The sequence below is a fragment of the Natator depressus genome, chromosome 8 (genome assembly GCF_965152275.1).
Source record: "Natator depressus isolate rNatDep1 chromosome 8, rNatDep2.hap1, whole genome shotgun sequence".
Classification (NCBI taxonomy): domain Eukaryota; kingdom Metazoa; phylum Chordata; order Testudines; family Cheloniidae; genus Natator; species Natator depressus.
The window spans coordinates 39675875-39692494 of record NC_134241.1 but is presented as its reverse complement, the minus strand read 5'-3'; the positions used below and the strand labels follow the sequence as shown (position 1 = coordinate 39692494).

Below are 16620 nucleotides of genomic sequence, written 5' to 3'. Positions count from 1 at the left end.
AGAGGAGGAATTAAAGCATGCGGGTAGGATGCGTTTTGAGCAGCACAGCTTGTACAGCTGGTCTACCCCAGGCCAGGCAGACTTCAGTACATTAAATGGGCTGAGTTAATGCACCAGCGGCATTCCATACCACTCCCCACTGCTTCTGCATGGGCCCCCTCTTTCTGCCCCAGCCCACATGGCTGCAGGGGGAAGGAGTGGGGAGATAGGAGGTACCCTGATGATGCAGGACCAAGGGTGTTGGAACTAGTGGTGCTGGGTGATAGCACCCGCTGGCTTGACGTGGTTTCCATCATATACAGGGCTTACAGTTTTGTGCAATGACTCTCAGCTCCCCCACTGTACAAATTGTTCCAATGCCCCTGAGCAGGGCCAGAAGCCCGCTGCTGCTGCAAATGTTCACAGCAATCCTACAGTACACACTCCTCCCCCTCAAGCAGGCGTGAGTTCAGTTTGCCTTGAAATGCAGGGTCATGAGAAATCATTCCTGACCTGACCCTGGTTCAGATTTTCCCATGATGCACGAGCAGGAGGAGCCCTGCCAGCTCTGTGCTTTGCCCAGTAAGTTGACTCAGCACCTAAATAGTGAAAAGAGGTCTTAAACATAGATAGGTCAGCTAAAGTATCCCCTGAGGAAGCATGGTTTGCTATTAGCTATAAATGCCAGGGATTGTGCAAAGATGATCTATTTTGCAGCTGGTTTTAACAAATGAGTAAATTGAGAAACTTGTGCGGAAGAACAGATTGGGGCTGCCAGTGAAGATTGTGCTAGTTTCTTACTAGGCTGTTCTTTGTTTTAAGAAACAGTGAAGCATCTGTTAAAGAAATCCAAGAGGCTGTTTGCTGATTCCTCCACACACAACAGTCCCACAGAGTTTGAGACATTTGATTATAGCCTTTGCTCCAAATGTTGCAAGACCAGTTCCTTGCTAAATCCTGCTCTGCCTCATTCATACTTTTTGCAAAATGTTTTTGGGGCTGAGTTTTTCCATGCTCTGGCTCAGCTGAGAAGGAAGGCTACCTGCAAAGTTTGTGGGATATCCTCTGTTGTTTGAGTTAAGTGAGGGTGAAAAAAGGGCATTTTTCCCCAATGTGCAAGCATTTTTTCTGTATTTTTTCCATCTCACAAATCATTAAAACATAACTGAACATTTCATCTTGGAGCCTGGCATATAAATACATCATAAATGTCTCTGCAAAGCACATAGCACACTGTTGGCATTGAGTAAATAATAATCATAAATAAATAATATAAATAATTAGCAAAATGCCTTAAAGCAGTATATATTTTAAGAAAGTAATGAAGTCATGTACATACTGTACCAGGTCTAAACTAAACTAAACTGCTTATTTAATATTACTCTAACAGCCCTTAATGTTCCTTTCAGGCATCTCCATTTTTTCCTCTGAATTTTAACTTTCATGTGAACTGCAGAGCAAAAAGAAAACTTGTCTTTGTGCCCTTTAACCCTTCACCGAGCTGCTATTACTATTTTATATTTCAACAGTGCCTGGAGGTGCCACATAAGCACCCAAAACAGGCCCAGCCATAGGCAAGACAGGCAAAGGGAAGATCATTATCTCCCTTTTTACAGGTGGGGAACTAAGGCCTCAAGACTGAGTGGGTGCTGCATTCATGGTTGCTGCATCAAGCTATTGATCCAATCAGCGGACCAATTTTGGTGATGAATCCTGGTCACGTGACACCGGAGGCATGTTGCGTATATGCTAAAAAGATTAGTGGCCCTTGGCCCAGGCCCACAGCCTGTGGCACATGCAGCAATACTATTCGCAACCTGGGAAGAACCAGCCACTGGTCTCTGAAATGTTCATGGGGGATCATTTGTTGGACCTTAGGGTGGAGGAACTGGCCTGCTTGAAATAGGCAGCAGCTATTATCAAAAGCCTTGAAAAAAAATCTGCAATGCACAGGCTCCCTGCTCTACTGCAAATGACAATAGCTCCCTATTTCAAGACTTTTCACTGGATAAAAGTATTTTTCCTACGGTCCTGGAGGTCAGTTGGGATCCAGCTGCTGAAGGAGACAGTTGCCTTCCTGAGCCTGGAAACCGAAGGGATGTTCTGCCAAACTGAGGACTGGCCAGAGTGGCTGGAGCTGCCAGCGGACTGAGACACTGAGGAGTTGTTGGGACTGCCACTAGCTACCTACCTCAAGGAGATGGAGGACACCCCATGGATCCAGGTACACTGGGAGGGGAGGGTAGGAAGTGGCCCAGAAGTAGATGACCTCAGTCTAGGTGCATCGCTGCTTAAAACGTTGTCAGTGTGTTGTGGCTGGTTTCCCCACTGACCCAGTAGCAGAAAACTCTACCACTGTTAGGAACCTGGGCTAGGGCCCAGTGGAGTCGAGTCACCTTACTCCCTGTCACCCCACCCCTGGGGTGGTAGCCTCCCCTCTCTAGGCCAAGAGGCCTGTGTTTGTTGGCCATCCTCCTGAGTACAGACCACAGCCCTAGACTGTTGCCCCACCCTGACTGGGGGGCTCAGAGACTCATTTGCCGCTCTGCCCTGCTTGCAGGCCAGAGACCCTGACTGTTTGCTGCTCTGCCCTGACTGCAGGCTAGAATCATAGATTGGTTTGTGCCCTGCCCTGCTTGAGGGCTGGGGGCCCAGAGACTCATTTGCCGCTCTGCCCGGACTGCAGGCTAGAGCAATAGAATGTTCAGTGCTATGATAATTCCCTGGCAGTGGGCAATGCCCAGTGACATAGTGAGGCAGAGTGGCTAAGGTTGCCAGGTGTCCAGTTTTCGACCGGAAGGCCCGGTCGAAAAGGGACCCTGGTGGCTCCGGTCAGCACAGCCGACCGGGCCGTTAAAAGTCCGGTCAGCGGTGCTGCAGGTCTAAGGCAGGCTAGTCCCTACCTGTCCTGGCACTGTGTTGCGCCCTGGTAGCTGCCAGCAGGTCCGGCTCCTAGGCAGGGGGTGTCCACGGGACTCCAAGCACTGTCCCCGCCCCAGCACTGGCTCCGCACTCCCACTGGCCAGGAACCACAGGCCAATGGCACCTGTGGGGCGGGGCCTGCGGGCAAAAGCAGCATGCGGAGCCTTCTGGCTCCCCTCCTAGGAGATGGGCCTGGTGCTGGCTGCTTCCAGGAGACAGCGTGGAGCCAAGACAGGCAGGGAGCCTGCCTTAGCCCCACTGCACCACTGACGGTAAGCCTGTGCCCCAACCCCCTGCCCCAGCTCTGAGCCCCAACCCCCATACCCACAGCCCACTCCTGCAGCGCAAACCTCTCATCCCTGGCCCCAGCACAGAGCCCGAGGCCCCAGCCCAGAGCCTGTATCCCCTCCCACACCCCAACCCCCTGCCTCAACACGCAGCCCCCTTCCACATTCTGAATCACTCAGCCCCACCCCCCAGCCTGGAACCCCCTCCTGCACCCCAACCCCCTCATCCACAGCCCCAGCCCAGAGCCCACACCCCAGCCCAGAGCCCGTACCCCCACCCCCACCCCCACCCCAATCCCCTGCCTCAACCCGCAGCCCCATCCTACATTCCGAATCCCTCGGCCCCACTCCCCTGTCTAGAGCCCCCTCCTGCACCCCAAACCCCATTCAACAGTACAAGACTCCTAGCATTTTTCTTCCTGGATCAAAGCGTGTTGGCTCAAAATTTCAGTCAGGAAGGAATTGGGGAAGAAGTGTTGTGAGATAAGTACTGGGACAGGTGTCCAGATAGTTTTATGGAAAATAGATCCTGTCAAACTAGCTTGATATCTGTTTTGATAAGCCTGTAAATTTGGTTGATTAAGGTAGTAGTGTTATGTAATATATTTAGATTTCTATAAGGCATTTGACTTGGTTTCACATAAAATGTTAAATTTTAAAAAAATAGAACATAAAATTAACATGGCACACATTAAATAGATTAAAAGCTGGCTAACTGAGAGGTCTCAATGTAATTGTAAACAGGGAATCATCATCAAATGGGTGTGTCTCTAGTGGGGTCCCAGGGCTTGGTTCTTGGCCCTATGCTGTTTAATATTTTTATCCATCACTTGTAAGAAAACAAAATCACTGCTAAAATTTGCAGATGACACAAAAATTGGGGGAGTGGTAAATAAGAAAGAGAACAGGTCACTGATACAGAGCAATCTGGATTGATTGGTAAACTGGGCACAAGAAAATAGCAGACTCCATTTTAGGAAGTAGTGTCTCCAAAAAGGACCTTGAGGTCATGATGGATAATCAGCTGTACAGTGTGGTGCTGTGGCCAAAGGGGCTAATGCAATCTTAGTGTGTGTAAACTGGGGAATCTCGAGTTGGAGTAGAGAGGTTTTTATCTCTGTGTTTGGCAGTGGTGTGGCCCCTGCTGGAATACTGTGTCCAGTTCTGGTGTCCACAATTTGAGAAGGATGTAGATAAATTGGAGAGGGATCACAGAAGAACCATGAAAATGATTAAAGGGTTAGAAAACATGTCTTATAGTAATTGAGCTCCTTGAGTCTATCTATGTAGCTTAACAAAGAGAAAGTTAAGGGGTGACTTGATTATGTCTATAAATACATACATGGAGCACAAATATTTGATAGTGGGCTCTTCAGTTTAGAGAGAAAGGTCTAATGTCCAGACACTGGATAGTGCTGAAGCTAGAGAAATTCAGATTGGAATTAAGATGTAATTTTTTTTTTAACAGCAAGTGAAATTAACAACCATTGATACAAATATCCGAGGGCTGTGGTAAGTTCTTCATCACTCACAAGTTTTAAATGCAGATTGTCTGTTTTTCTAAGAGATCTGCTCTTGGGATGATTCTGGGGCAGGTCTCTGGCCTGTGTGATACAGGAGGTCAGACTGGATGATCACAGTGGTCCCTTCTCACCCTGGAATCTTATGAAAATGGGCATTACATGGAGAAGGGAAAAAGGGAGGAATGAGCATGTGGGGGAAGGAAGAGAGAAGCAGGTCAAAGGCTAACAGGAGGTGCCAACCTAGGAATCATGTTGTTCAATGTTTATTAACAAGCTAGAAAAGGGATGGCCAAATCTGCAGACCAATTGGTCTATCAGTTTTATGGCGCTACCCATCACCACAGTATCTGAGCACCGTCCATGTAAAAACAAAAGCAATCCCTAGTGAATTTCATTGAGTCCCTGGCACTGCTCCCTTTGGGGAGAAAACTCTGGGGTAGGTTCGTTTGGAGTGGGAGAAGGTAAAGAAGTTATTAATTTCCTTTTTTGTTATTGGTTGGTAGGGACTCAGGAAGGGCCGATGCTGGGACATATTGGGTAGAAGGGTGTGGCAGCACTGAGGTTTATTAGGTAAAAGAGGTCTCCGTGTTGCATTATTCTTATGATGGAAAGTCTTTTTCTCCAGAGGAAGATTTTGCAGCATTTCCTAAAAGTGCTCAGACACTGGATTCACTTGATCTCCATATGACATAATATTATTTCTCTCAGGCCAACCAAAGACTGAGGGACTTCAGAGAGATCTAAGAAAGCAAGGTGAATGGGAGAAGAAATTCCATGCTGACAAAGGCAATTCACACGATGGGAATAATGTGACCTTGTATTTCTTACTGTGTTCTAAATAAATGGGGGAAAAAGATCTGGCCAATGTTGTGCACAGTGCCATGGAAACCTCTGCTCTGTGTGCAACTGTGATCAGAAAAGCAAATGAAGTCTTAGGATACATATGGAATGGGACGGAAACACTGCCTCGCTTGGAACAGCATGTGCAGCACTCCATCTCACAAAGGATACCCCAGAATTCAAGGGGTTCAGAGACAGCAATGAGAATGATTAGAGACTTGGATCCACGGCCATATGGGGAGACATTGAAAAGACTGACCAGCAAAGGTGAGAAAATATTCAGCAATATCCCTGGATTCATCATACTGTGGACATAGTCGCTCCCATTTGTGGATTGTTGGGGAAGGATTTTTAGGGTTATGCGGTATATTCTGCTGAGCCTTTGCCTTCTCTATCTCCAGTGCATGCTTCCTCTCTTCTTCCCTCTCCTCCATTTCTTTTTCCTTTGCCTCCCTTTCTTTTGCCTCCATAGCTCTCCTGTGGGCAGCCTCCTGGGCTTTCTCTGCCTCTTTCGCTTCCTCCTTATCGAGTCATTTTAATTCGACCAGTCTCCGGTGTTCCTTTTCTTTCTCTTCTGTTTCCAGTCTGGCTATCTCCAGTTTCTGTTGGGCATTGTTTTTTGACATCTTAGCCTCTCTGTTTTTAACCTAGCTATACCCGAGAGTTAGAAAGAAAAAAAAACTGGCTTGTAAAAATTTACTGTGCTGTATGTAACCTGATATCTTTGTTTCTGATAGCTGTTCTCAGCCTACAGAAAAATCCTTTTGTTATGGAGCTGCTCTGTCCCCAGGCAGAGAGACAGAATCTGCAGCTGCAATCACCTTTTACAAAACCTTTTAAAAATCCTGCTGTGCTTCTGGTTCAAAATGATCCCACCGCTCTGCCACCATGTCAAGATTCCTTCCCCACTGTGAAATCTAGGGTACAGATGTGGGGACCTGCATGAAAGACCCCCCCCCAAGCTTATTCTTACCAGGTTAGGTTAAAACGTCCCCAAGGCACAGATTTCTTTCTTGTCTTGGGATCCAGTTTAGGTTAAAAACCTGGTATGCTGCCCCCACCAAGTGTTTTAAACAAAGAACAGGGAAAAAGACCACTTGGAGACGTCTTCCCCCAGAATATCTCCCCAAGCCCTACACCCCCCTTCTTGGGGAAGGCTTGATAATAATATCCTCACCAATTGGTACAGGTGAACGTAGACCCAAACCCTTGGATCTTAAGGACAATGAAAAATCAATCAGGTTCTTAAAAGAAGAATTTTATTTAAAGAAAAGGTAAAAGAATCACCTCTGTAAAATCAGGATGGTAAATACTTTACAGGGTAATCAGATTCAAAACAGAGAATCCCTCTAGGCAAAACCTTAAGTTACAAAAAGACACAAACAGGAAAGCACATTCCCTCCAGCACAGTGAATTTACAAGCCAAAAACAAAGAAAACCTAACACATTTTCTAACTAGATTACTTACTAACTTTACAGGAGTTGGAGAGCTTGCATCCTTGATCTGTTCCTGGAAAAGGTATCACACAGACAGACAGACAAAAGCCTTTCCCCCCCCTCCAGAATTGAAAGAAAGAATCTTGTCCCCTCATTGGCCGTTTTGGGTCAGGAGCCAGCGAGGTTACCTTAGCTTCTTAACCCTTTACAAGTGAAAGGATTTTGCCTCTGGCCAGGAGGGATTTTATAGCACTATATACAGAAAGATGGTTACCCTTCCCTTTATATTTATGACAAACACCAAATTGGGAAGATAGATGATGCCATAGTTGCCATTATGGAGGATAATGCTATGACAGGAACTATTCATGGGAGAACAGTGGCAGCAGGAAATGGAATCACCAGAAACGTACTTACCTTCAAATTTCTGTGTGGCTTATTGTTGTGACATGACATACTGTTTGAAATAAATGTTGTAAGCAAGAGACTCCAAGGTGTTGAACTTGATATATCTGGAGCAATGGAACAACTGGACAAAGCAAAGTCATACCTACAGCCTTACTGGTCAGATGAGGGTTTTCAAAACGCTCTGAAGAGTACACAGAAGTTGGCAGAGGAACTTCACCCTGAAGCTATTTTCCCACCCATTCAAGAATACAAGAGTCAATGAAGAAGACATTTTGATTACGAGGCACAGGATAATCCCATAAGAGACCCCAAACAACAATTCAAAGTTGAATTCTTTAACCAGGTGCTAGATTGTGCAATACAGTCAGCTGAAGAATGTTTCATGCAGCTCAAGGAACACAGCAGTATATTTGGGATGTTGTATGATATTTCAAATCTCCTCACTATACCTGAAGAAGACCTACACCAGCAATGCAGGGCACTAGAGACAGTGACACCTGATGACATGCGCGATATTGATGCGAGTGATTTAGGTGATGAACTGAAAGCCCTTTCAAGATACATTTCAGCAAGATCAACTCCAAAGGCTGTTCTGGAATATATGTGCACAAATAAGATGACCACCCTCTTTCCAAATGCTTTTGTTGCTCTGTGCATACTTCTAACACTTCTTGTAACAGTTGCCAGTGGAGAACGCAGCTTTTCCAAGCTGAAGTTAATAAAAATACATCTATGCAGCACAATGAAACAGGAGAGGCTGGTCAGCCTTGCCACCATCTCAATAGAGCATGAGCTGGCCCAGACTGTGGACCTTCAGCAGGAAGCAGTTCAAATCTTTGCAACCAAGAAGGCACAGAAAGCATCACTTTGATTATTCAAACGGATAAAAATTCCAGAGTTTACTATGCAGACAAGAAAAGTTACATTTGCTGTTCAGGCGTTTGAAAGTTAAGTGTTACTTAAAATTTTTGAACAAGGCATTTTAAGTTGTTAGTTCTCCTTTATTGGGGTAGGTAGCAGAGTGGTACCGTGAGAGGAGTAGACCAGGAAGAAGGCACAATTGAGACCTTTCAAAGTTTTGGCCCAAGCAAGGGGGCATGGGGCTCCCTGCCTCAGGTGCCAAAATGTTGTGGGCCTGGTCAGAGTGGTTACAAATTAAAATAAAATATAAGCACGCAGTCTAAACTCTCAACCCTATTAGACTGGGCAGCAACTAGATTAAGCAGTTTTTCTCACCCCACTGGATATTGCAGTCCTTAATATGCAGGTTTGTTGATTTGTTAGAGTCTTGTCTTCTTCTCAGTGTCTTGGTTGCTTGCATCATAGGTGGGGGCAGGAGTATATGTCCACTCTGTCTGTTTTATACTCTCAGTCCATGAGCTTGGGGAGCACAAGTCCAGGCATGTCTGGAGGGCATTTCTGAATCTCTCCAAGCAAGGTTGAGCAATTCACCTGGTATGGCCTCATGCAGATGAGTCATTGCTTTGTAGCTCCCTTGCTGGACAATGGCTCTTGATGGGTTGTTTGACACCCAGCCTGGGCGTTGGTTACTTTCTTTGCTGTTGCCTCTAAGGAGCTAATATCTGCTGATTCCCCAACTTACAACATGCTTTAGTGACCACCATACAACACAATTCTCATAACTTCATATGCATTAATGATACACATATATGGATAGAGAAATTACTTTCAGCAGATCATAACCTTGCCCCTGGTACCTTACAAGTCATGCTTTATATGTAAGATTATGATGATATGAAAATGAGGAATATGGGGGTTACAGTATGGTCTCCCAAGGTATAGAATGTCACAGGGGTGGCAAAGCTTGGCTCTTTGGTTTGGTCGTTCCACAATCGGTGTTTGGTGCGGTTAATGACCTGCCCACCAGGTTATGGCTTCACTCAGACCTCCACACAAATTATCGCAGCAGTGTCCAGACCCCCCGTTTTGTTCTCAAGCAAAAAATCTTCCCCTACAACAGAGACCCTGGTTCAAAAGGTCACTAGTTGTTTCACAGTAGGGTTTAGTGAATGAAGAAGGCCCACCTCCCAAGTTGGTGAATGCACAGGGTGAGTACTCACTGAGGGAGCAGTCTGCTCACCATCTCTGTAGTCAAGGGTCAAGTGAAAAGGAGAGACAAAAAGACAAACAAAAAACCATCTCCTCTGAGCTCAGGATGCCCCTGTCTGCTGAGAGGGGGTCTTGCCTTTGTCCAGGGCTGTGCACAACTCACGTAGGTCTTTGCCTCAGAACTGGACCAGACAAGCCTTTGTAAAGAACCAACCACCTTCTCTGTAGGTCAGGGGCTGTTAGGAACATCCCAAGACCAATGCTAACTATGGCTCCCTGCACAGCTGGTCTCAGGGCAGTATAGTCAGAGATGGGAGTTACTGGGCTCCCACAGCTCAGACCCCTCCCTGCTGCTCCACTCACTCTCCTTAGCTAGGGTCTCTGTAACTGTCTCTCATTCCCTTACAGTGTGTCCCTGATTTCCCAGGCCACACCCTACACACCCCTCCTGTCTCTGATGAGGTCATTCACTCCCCTCTGCGGGATCCTGCCTGGCTGGGTCTGTCATCTTCCCATGGTGGTTTCCTATTCCCCTCACAGATCCTGGTCCTGCTCACTAGCTCTGTTCCCTCACTGACACCCCCCATAAGAGATGCATGTGTCTTATTAACTCTGTTTTCTCCTAGAGCTCCAGGAAGAAATCACAGCCAGTGTTTCACCCTATCTGTGATTTGGGGTGTGTGTCATAAATATAAAGGGAAGGGTAACCACCTTTCTGTATACAGTGCTATAAAATCCCTCCTGGCTAGAGGCAAAGTCCTTTTACCTGTAAAGGGTTAAGAAGCTCAGGTAACCTGGCTGGCACCTGACCCAAAATGACCAATGAGGGGACAAGATACTTTCAAATCTGGGGGGTGGGTGTGGAGGCTTTTGTCTGTCTGTGTGATACCTTAGCCAGGAACAGATCAAGGATGCAAACCCTCCAACTCCTGTAAAGTTAATTAGTAATCTAGCTAGAAAATGCGTTTTCTTTGTTTTGGCTTGTGAAATTTGCTGTGCTGGAGGGAATGTGTATTCCTGTTTTTGTGTCTTTTTGTAACTTAAGGTTTTGCCTAGAGGGATTCTCTGTGTTTTGAATCTGATTACCCTGTAAAGTATTTACCATCCTGATTTTACAGAGGTGATTCTTTTACCTTTTCTTTAAATAAAATTCTTTTAAGAACCTGATTGATTTTTCACTGTTCTTAAGATCCAAGGGTTTGGGTCTGTGTTCACCTGTACCAATTGGTGAGGATATTATTATCAAGCCTTCCCCAGGAAGGGAGGTGTAGGGCTTGGGGGAATATTTTTGGGGAATAGGACTCCAAGTGGTCCTTTCCCTGTTCTTTGTCTAAATCACTTGGTGATGGCAGCATACTGTTCAAGGACAAGGAGGAATTTGTGCCTTGGGAAAGTTTTTAACCTAAGCTGGTAAGAATAAGCTTAGGGGTTCTTTCATGCAGGTCCCCACATCTGTGCCCTAGAGTTCAGAGTGGGGAGGGAACCCTGACAGCTCCAAACCCAGCTCCTCCCCCAACCCAGGGCTACCCTCTCTGTCTCCCCTGCCCCCAGCACACAGGGACTAGGCTCCTTGATTGGCCTGGCTGGCTGGGTGTGCTTGCTACTTACCATTGGCCCTGGTCTGGGGCTCTCTGGTTGGCCAGAGGATCTGGATTCCTCCTCAGCCCCTCCCCTCTCTCCTGGCCTGGTGAGAGGCTAACCAAACAACCTACCAAGTCTTAGTAAAGGGCCAACAGCCCGTGGCATTGACCTCTGCCTGTCCAACCACTTGAGTCTCCAGAGCCTGCCCACGCTCTCTGAAGGCCATGAGTTGCTTGCAGTGAGTGCACACATACACCGCCCGCCTAGAAGCCAGGCAATCATACAGACTGCATCATTGCAATAAACTGAAGACCCCTCGCTCTGCTCCAGGACTTCTGCCTGCAGTATTTTCACTCTTGCAAAGGTTTTGTTGTTTTTGTTTTTAGGGGGTTTATTGGCCTGAGTTTGGAGTTTCTGCCTCTCATGTGATGTCTACATGGCAGTTAGATCCCCATGGCTGGCCCATAGACATTCTGCTTCGGCTGCAGCCTGAGCTCTGGGACCCTCCCACCTCACAGGGTCCTAGTGCTAAAGCCCTCCAGACAAAGTCTACGTGGCTATTAAACAGCCCCTTAGCCTGAGCCCTGTGAGCCCGAGTCAGCTAGCATGGGCCAGCCATGCGTTTTAATTGAAGTGTAGACATACCCTTACACTCTCACTAAACTTCCTCACTCTTTGCTGTTTACTAGCTCAATATCCCATAACACTCTGCATTAACTGATGTATGCTTTGGCTTAAGTAGATAGGCAAGCTGTCAGGATCAGGATATATGAGTAGTTTACCATAGCAACACAAAAGAAGTTATTCTCACAGGCCAGTACTGGAATATCCCAAATGAAGAGGACAAGACATATGATCGGTCTACCTTAGTATGAACCTAGGAGGTGCCTTCACACCTCTTGGTACTTGGAATGCATGTGTTCAGATAAGAGATAAAGCAAGATAGAAATCTGATTGGTTAAATCTAGTTTCAGGTGACATATGCAGTACCTTGTATTTGTAAACAGGTTGGGTATACAAAGATGGCTTTAGGAATGTAACTTTGGGAGCACACCTTCTGCGTAAGGTGACTATAACAACACTGCATGAGATGACTTCTCATAGACTAGTGGTGGGCAACCTGCGGCCTATTTTTTCTGTAGTTAACAAACTTGTTTTATTGTTTTATCTAAGTCAGTGTGTTTGGACTGAAGTGTTTGGGAAACTTCATTTGAGACAACAGGATTTGTGCATATCATTTTCTATTAATAAAATGACAGCCTTTCTATGAGCTTGTATTGTCCAGAAGGCAGTTCACACCTTGTCAGGGCATGGATGGGACAAACCCAGCCCACCCTCACAGGAACAATGGACACTGGCTTAGGCAGCAACATAAGAATTTGTTAGACCCTCGAGGGAGTCACCCCCTTCCTTTGGGCAGTTTGGGACTGCGATGAGGTAATGCTCACCTGACACTAAAGGGGCGGGGGGCAAAGCCAGGAGAAAAGAAAGGACATGATAAAAGGGAGAGATATTTTGCCATACTCGCTCTCTTCCACCTACATCTACAGACACCACCACCACCAAGCAACTGAAACACTGATCAAAGGGAAGATCCTGACTGAAAAGTAACCAGCCAGTCCATGGTGAGAAGCATCTAAATTTTTAAGGACATTGAAAGTGTTAAGATCAGCTTAGAATGTGTTTTGCTTTTATTTCATTAGATCAATTCTGACTTGTTATGCTTTGACTTATAATCACTTAAAATCTATCTTTGTAGTTAATAAATCTGTTTGTTTATTCTACCTGAAGCAGTGTGTTTCGTTTGAAGTGTGTCAGAGGCTCCCCTTGGGATAACAAGCCTGGTACATATCAATTTCTTTGTTAAATTGACAAACTTATATAAGCTTGCAGCATCCAGTGGGCATAACTGGACACTGCAAGATGGAGGTTCCTAGGATTGTGTCTGGGACTGGAGGTATTGGCTAGTGTCATTTGCTTGCAAGTAGCTGGGAGCAGCTTACATGCCAGAGGCTGTGCATGAAGAGCCCAGAAGTGGGGGTTCTCACAGCAGAGAAGGATAAGGCTGGCTCCCAGAGTCAATGATTGGAGAGGCCTAGCAGATCACTGGTCCAGACAACACCAGAGGGGAACTTCACAGTGGCGCAGCGAGCACGGTGTATGTACAGCTTGTTACTCCCAAGTGAAGTTCAAACTTTAAGCACTGATATGTGTGATTTTAAGTGAATCTGAAGTGCAGTGGCTAAAGATAGTCAGGAAGAGGTCACAGTTTTGTTATTTTTCTGTTTGCTTATTTCGGGAAAGGGAAGTAGAACAGAAAAACAGGAAAACGAGTGAAAGCAGTGAAGCAGTTGAGAAGTTGGAGCTTTTTAGGCTTCAGTCTGCAGAAAAGGAGAGGGAGCACCAGAGATTACTACTACTGAAAGAACTGGAGATAAAAAAAAAAGAAAAAAAGGCAGTCAGGGAGGAAGCTGCACATAGAAGGGCCATGGAAGAAAAAGAGAAAGAGAGGGAAGAAAGCGAAAGAGAGTGAAAACACTAACTGGAACTGCTAGAGAAACAGAACCAGAACCCCCTGACCCCAACGACTCCCATCACTCCAAAAATCCACAATTGGGAACACTTATGTCCTGCATACAGTGAGGACGATGATATTGCTGAATATCTGACTACCTCTGAAAGGCTGTGTGTAATACATGAAATCCCTGATTATAAGAGAGTTCTTACCCTGATTGCAAAATTAACTGGTAAAGCTCAAAATGTATTCAGTGGAATGCGTATTGAAAATGCTTTAGACTATTGTAAATTTAAAGATACTGTTTTGCAAAGTTTTCAGATTACCCCTGAAACATATAGAGTTAAATTTAGGAATCTTAAGAGGAATATTGGTATGAGTAATGGGGAATATGTAAATAAAATGAAAGATTTGTTGGGAAAATGGATGAGGAGCAAAGAGGTGGCAAGTTTTGAGGGAATGTTGGATCTTGTTGCTCAAGAGCATTTCCTAAGCATTTATAAGGCTGATGTAAAGCAGTGTGTAGGGACAAAGATGTAAAGTCTGTGGATGAGATGGCTTTTTTAGCTGATGCCTTCGAATAGACTCAGTCATCTATTGAGGGCAACCCACAGAAAAAGGGAGGATCCCATTTTGCCCCGGGAAGAGAGAAGGAGGCTGGGGGCCTAAGTATTCATAGAATCATAGAATATCAGGTTGGAAGGGACCTCAGGAGGTCATCTAGTCCAACCCCCTGCTCAAAGCAGGACCAATCCCCAATCTTTGCCCCAGATCCCTAAGGATTGAACTCACAACCCTGGGTTTAGCAGGCAAATGCTCAAACCACTGAGCTATCCCTCCCCCCAGATTTGGGGTATTCTCTTACCCCAAAACATTCCTCTAACCCCCATCCGAAATCTCCTATAAAAGTAGAAGAACCCAAAAGGTGCTATCAGTGTAATTCCACTGATCACCTGAAGAATAAATGCCCTGTGCTAGGAGGAAGCAGGCAAACAATAGCTCATGTTAGTTCTGCTGTCCTCAACACAGACACCCCTCAAGCAATTGAAACCTGTCATATTGGTTCTGTGGGGTTAGCCTCTGCAGAACCAGATATGGAGCATGTTAAGGCTGTCCAAATTGATGGCAGGGAATACTTGGGGCAGAGGGATACAGAGGCCTAGATCTCTCTGGTTAAGCAGAGTGGTCCCAAAGGCCAGTATGTTGCCTGGCCAAATGGCAGAGATTGTGGGGGTGAGCAAAAGCAGATTCCTCATACCACCAGTTAAAATCCATGTGGTTTGGGAAGGTTTGGAAAGTGTTTTGACTGTGCGGGTAATGGAATACCTCCTGTCAAGATTCTTTCCCCACTCTGAACTCTAGGGTACAGATGTGGGGACCTGCATGAAAAACCTCCTAAGCTTACTTTTACCAGCTTAGGTTAAAACTTCCCCCAGGTACAAACTATTTTACCCTTTGCCCTTGGACTTCCACTGCCACCACCAAACTTTATCTGGGTTCCTGAAAAAACATAGTTTGGAAACGTCTTTCCCCCCAAATCCTCCCAACCCTTGCACCCCACTTCCTGGGAAGGTTTGGTAAAAATCCTCACCAATTTGCATAGGTGACCACAGACCCAAACCCTTGGGATCTTAGAACAATGAAAAAGCATTCAGTTTCCTTACAAGAAGACTTTTAATAGAAGTAAAAAAGAATCACCTCTGTAAAATCAGGATGGTGAATACCTTACATGGTAATTAGATTCAAAACATAGAGAATCCCTCTAGGCAAAACCTTAAGTTACAAAAAAAGACACACAGACAGAAATATTCATTCTATTCAGCACAGCTATTTTCTCAGCCATTTAAAGAAATCATAATCTAACACATACCTAGATAGATTACTTACTAAGTTCTAAGACGCCATTCCTGTTCTGTCCCCGGCAAAAGCATCACACAGACAGACACAGACCCTTTGTTTTTCTCCCTCCTCCCAGGTTTTGAAAGTATCTTGTCTCCTCATTGGTCATTTTGGTCAGGTGCCAGCGAGGTTACCTGTAACTTCTTAACCCTTTACAGGTGAGAGGATTTTTCCTCTGGCCAGGAGGGATTTTAAAGGGGTTTACCCTTCCCTTTATATTTATGACACCTCCTATTCGACCTGCTTCTTGGTAATGATTTTTCCATGTAGCTCAGGTTAAACTGTTTGCCTGCAGTAGGAGAGAGTGTTATGCTGGGACCCCCGAGGGAAAGGGTAAGGTTTCAGGAAAGACAGCACAAAGAAATGTGTCTTAGGAGGAGGCCCAGAGGAGGAAACTGGGGAAGGAATAGTGGGGGTACAGGAATGTCTCCTCACTAGTCACTTAGGGCAGGATGCCCAGGACACTAGGAGGATGGCTGGGTCAGCATCTGTGCACCCAGGCATTCAGCCTGTGACCCAGGTTTTTGAGAAGGAACTGTGTAAGTGACCTCCTGGAGGGGAGCAGTCACACAACTGACTTCTCGGGGACTGAGAAAGGGGTGGCGGAGGGTACCCGAATCCAGGTCCCAATTTTTCAGGATATTTCTAATACCTTTTTTGGGAAGTAACTGTGTCTCTTTACATCAAGATGCAGCTCCAACGCCTGGGATAGCAGGGGAGTTGAGACCAGGACATTTCCAGGTGGTAGTTTGTGAGAACACAAATGACCCAACTGACAGAGAAGGGGGTGTTTTCCCCGAGGTTGATGAAACACAGAGAGCAGTTATGGGAAAGCTGCTGGGAAAAGGTGAATCTGATCAGAGGGTAAACACACCTAGTCCAGAGAGCACAGATCACAGCCCTCTAGGGGGCAGGGAAGGACTTAGTGCTAGAAGGGGGAAACACAGGGTAACCCCAAAAGGGAAGCTGATTTTCTACATATGTACAGTCCTGGGGTTGGGAGACCGCTTTCCAAAGGACCAGCCAATGTGCAGGATCCCCCTGAACACCTATCTTGCCAGACCCCCAAGGCACCAAAATTCCAGAAACCATGATTAAATTAAGAGCCCACACAAAGGGAAACACTGGAGGGAAAGAGAAGCCAGTGACTGATTACATG

General features: G+C 45.9%; 1 long non-coding RNA gene across 1 annotated transcript; it reads left to right on the top strand.

Annotated features, from left to right (window-relative positions):
• Positions 1–2138: 2138 nt before the first annotated feature.
• On the top strand, positions 2139–5748 carry LOC141992810 (uncharacterized). Its single transcript, XR_012640659.1, has 3 exons — positions 2139–2203; positions 4657–4700; positions 5420–5748. It is a non-coding gene; the product is annotated as an uncharacterized LOC141992810 (long non-coding RNA).
• The last annotated feature ends 10872 nt before the right edge of the window (positions 5749–16620 follow it).